Source organism: Suncus etruscus, chromosome 4 (genome assembly GCF_024139225.1).
Source record: "Suncus etruscus isolate mSunEtr1 chromosome 4, mSunEtr1.pri.cur, whole genome shotgun sequence".
NCBI classification, from domain to species: Eukaryota; Metazoa; Chordata; class Mammalia; order Eulipotyphla; family Soricidae; genus Suncus; species Suncus etruscus.
Genome location: NC_064851.1, coordinates 127,447,174 through 127,451,700, shown reverse-complemented (window position 1 = coordinate 127,451,700; position 4,527 = coordinate 127,447,174). Strand labels below are relative to the sequence as shown.

Below are 4,527 nucleotides of genomic sequence, written 5' to 3'. Positions count from 1 at the left end.
TTGGGTCACACCCAGCAATGCTCAGGGGTTACTCCTGGCTCTATACTCAGAAATCACCCCTGGCAGGCACAGGGGACCATATGGGATGCCAGAATTTGAACCACTGTCCTTCTGCATGAAAGGCAAATGCCTTACCTCCATGCTATCTCTTTGCCCCCCCCAATCCAGAATTTTCTACATACAAATAATAAAATAGATATTTAAGAAATAGATATTTAAGAAACAACCTCATTCAATATATGCACCTTGGAAAATCAAGTATCTTGAAGTCAACTTAACTAACGTAGAAAAAACCTACCCAATTAAAGATATTAAAATGAATAAATAAAAGAGAATACAAGGAAGAGTTGGAAATGAAATACAACCTTGCTCATAGATTGAGAGATTTATCATCATTAGAATCACAATACTTCCCAAGACATGATTTAATGCAATTCCTATAAGGAAACCTGTAACATTTTTTTCAAATAAATAGATAAAATACTCCTGAAATTTATATAGAATAATTAACTTTCATGATTAGATAAAGAATCCTTGGAGGAAAAATTTGGAGACATTATTTTCTCCAATTTTAAACAGTACTATAAAATGGTAGTAATTCAAACAGCATGGCATTAAAATAAAGACAGACCCTCAGATCAATGGTATAGATTTGAATATTTTAATACAAATCCTCAGGCATATGATCAATTTATCTTTGATAAAAGAGCAAGAGATAATAAATGGAGCACGAACGCTTCTTCAACAAGTGATGCTGGGAAAACTGGTCACCTTTAAAAAGAAATTAACTCAGCTCCTATTTTAATACTGTACAAAAGTGCAAGCAAAATATGTTAAAGATCTTGACATTGGATCTAAAATCAAAAGGTACATAGAGGAAAATGTAGGAAGATCTCTCCATGACATTGAAGCCAAAGACATCTTCAAGGATGAAGTACCACTGACCAAGCAAGTGAAAGTAAAGACAAACAAATGGGACTTCATCAAACTAAATGGCTTCTGTATCTCAAAGGAAATGATGACCATGATACGAAGACTGCCCCAAAATTGGGAGAAATTATTCACCTGATACCTATTTGATAAGAGGTTAATATCTAAGCTATAAAAGTCACTGGTAGACCTATCTTAACAAGAAAAAAGATGCAATCCATCAACACATGGGGTTAAGAGATGAACAGAAACTTCCTCAGAGAAGATATTTAGATTGCCAAAAACACATGAGAAAATTCTCCATATCATAATCATTAGAGAGAGGAAATCAATGAGATATCATCTCACACCACAGAGATTGGCATATATCAAAAAAGAACCAGAACAACCAGTGTTGGCATGGATGTGGAGTGAAAGAGACTCATTTATTGCTGGATGAGTTAATGAGCAGTGGTCAACTGGTCCATCCTTTTTGGAAAACAAGATGATTGTTAATGTATATAAAGGGGTCATTATTAATATATTTTAAGGGGTGATGATGTCAATTGGACTGGGACATGCTGCCCCTCTAACATGTAACTGCATTAGTATAAAAAAGTAAAGCCTGATCTCACATCCTGAACACTTGTCATGGGGACTTGACTTAGACTGCACAAGATCACATATCATCTGTCCAACCTCAAACCCCTGATCCCAACCTTAGAACTGACACAGTTCTGTGCTTGCTTCGGCAGCACATATACTAAAATTGGAACAATACAGAGAAGATTAGCATGGCCCTTGCGCAAATTCATGAAGCGTTCCATATTTTTTAAAAATAAAAAAATTTTAAAAAAAGAACTGACACAGTTCCCTGCACCAGAATCAGGAATCAAACTTCCCCTGGGGAAGTCCCTAATACCATTCTGGCACCAACTTGAACCAGGCTAGGTAAATACAATATCCTGACGTTGAGGAAACAGCAACAACTTGATCTAAAAACAAGTTCCCCAACCTTATCACCTAATGATGAAATGAATCAGAGGACACTTCACACTTTGACCTGGGCAAAAACCAAGATCACTAATTAAAGAAGACCGACTGCAACAACTGTGACTGAGCAGAACTTCTGGAACCATAAAGAAAGACTCTATTTTAGACTTTGTCTTAGGACTTGTGTAAAAACCAAGATCTCTAATTAATTAATTAATTAATCTCTAATTAATCATGACAACTACAACTGAGCAGAACATTTCCTGGCACCATAAAAAGACTTTGGGGTTCGACAATGAACATGGCCATAGCCTGTAGTTGACCCCATGACAGTATGCTTCAAGGCTGGAGAAACCTTATATCTCTTAGGCCCCCAAAATTTCCTCTTTAATTTTACCAATAATTACTGTGCCTATGTAAACAAAACAAAACAAACAAAAATACTTGCCACACCCACTCCCCCTATTATTTATTTATTTTTATTTTAACTCTTTTTTTGTCTTTCTTCTTTTAAATTTAAATTCATAGCTTCTATACAGATACTCATCCCAGCTAGTTCATCTCTTCTTCCCCCACCCTCAACAGAACCTTAGAACATGAATCAACTTGTTCTGCCTCATACATTGAGGGAAAAAAAGTGGATATATCAGGGACAAGTAGTCTCATGAATATTGAGTAGAAACAAAAAATGATCAACCCTAAATACCCAACGCAAAGCTAACGACAATAGAATCAAGAGACCCAAACCACAGTAAGCTATAACAAAAGGGGCCTGTTATACTAGCAGTCCAGGGGGTTAAGGGTGGAGACTGGAGAAGCATGATGGAAACAGGTACGAAGGGAAATCAACACTGGTGGTGGAAATTGCCCTAATTCACTGTGACTATGTACCTTAAATATAACTGTGAAATACTTGTAATTCACATTGATCTTAATAAAAATAATTTTAAAAAAGTAAAGCCTGGCAGTTGGGGATGAGGGGAAGAAAAATACTGGAGCAGAACCTACCTGCTGGTGGCTGGAGTCCCAGGCTCCCCAGCTGGGCCAAGCTTGATATACAGGATCAGCAATATGCAACTTACTCTCTGTCTCTCTCTATCTCTCTATCTCTGTCTCTCTGTCTGCCTCACTTTGTCTCTGTCCATCTCTCTCTTATCTCTCTCTCTCTCTCTATCTCTCTTTTTTGCATGAAATATGGCAGATTGGCCCCAGAGGTACAGGCCTCCTCCACCCTAGATCACCCTCTAGTTGGTAATCTCTCTCTCTTTATCTCTCTCTCTCTCTCTCTCTCTGTCTGTCTCTTGGTTTCTCTCTCACTTTCTCTTGGACTGCTTACGCTAAGATTCAGTTCACTATATTTGGCATCCCTGGGTGGGCCCTGGCATATGGGCACTTTTCAAAAAACTAGAAATTGTGCTCCCACATGACCCAGAAATACTGCTCCTGGGAATATGTCCTATGGTAGAAAAGGTATCTACACCCACCCCTACATTCACTGTAACATGTTCACAATAGCCAGAATCTGAAAACAACCCAAGTGTCCAAGAACAGATGAGTGTATAAAGAAAGCATGGTATGTCTGCAAAATTGAATATTACAGAGCTATTAGGAAATAAAGAACAAAAGAAAGAGAAGGAGGAGGTAGAGGAGGAAGAGAAAGAAGAGAAAGAGGAATAGGAGAAAAAGGAAAAGGAGGAGGAAGAGAGGAGAAAAGAAGAGAAGAGAGAAAAGGAGGGGAGTGGAGAGAGAGAAAGAATGTCCTAGAGGCAGGCTGGGGTAGGGCAGTGAACTGGGAACAGTGGTGGAGGGAATGTGCACTGGTGAAGGAATGGGTATTGTAACATCTTATGACTGAAACTCAGTTACTAGTAATTTTGTAACTATCTCACAGTGATTCCATTAAAATTATTATTAAAAAAAGATATTTCAGGAACCAGCTCAAAAACTGTAAGAGGCAAGAAAGTGCTTTCAGATGGATCATGACCATCTCAGCACCTTGGTTTTAGACTTAGCCTCCAGAACTGTGAAAATGAATTTCTTTTGCTCTCAGGCCCCAAAACATCAAACAACAACAACAACAAAAAATGTAAAAGACCAAGCAAATAAACAGAAAAGGTGCCAATACTGCCCAATTCTAAAAGGGGATCCCAGTTTTGAGAATATCCATCAGAAGAGTTTTGTCAGTGTAGGAGAAAAGAAGAAAAGGATGAGTACTCTTTGAAGTTAATATTCTTAGTGAAGACTAAGGGCCAAATCAGACAGGTTCCCTCAAAGGTTTGGGGGATGGTTGTAAGGACAACTTGATGATTTCTGGGTCTCAGTCAGGACTTTGGGGTTTTTTTCTGAATTCAAACAGGAAGCAAATGCTGCTTTTTGAGGAGTATACTATTCGTTTTATGATGATTACACTGGTGTCTGCACTGATAACAGAAACATGTAGGAGCACAAAAGGATTTAGGAAGAAGGATTGAGAAGACTAAGGTATTCATGAGTGAGTTCTAAAACCACTGTGTAAATCCATATGAGAGATGTTATTGTTGGCTTGTTGTCAGGGTAGGGATGAGGCAGGGTCATGTCTGATATGATTAGATTTGAGAGGTAAGATTGAAAGGTTTTTCTGATCTA

The 4,527-nt window shown here is 38.1% G+C and overlaps 1 pseudogene; it reads left to right on the top strand.

Moving 5' to 3' along the window:
* Positions 1–1,648: 1,648 nt before the first annotated feature.
* On the top strand, positions 1,649–1,742 carry LOC126007510 (uncharacterized; annotated as a pseudogene).
* Positions 1,743–4,527: the final 2,785 nt, after the last annotated feature.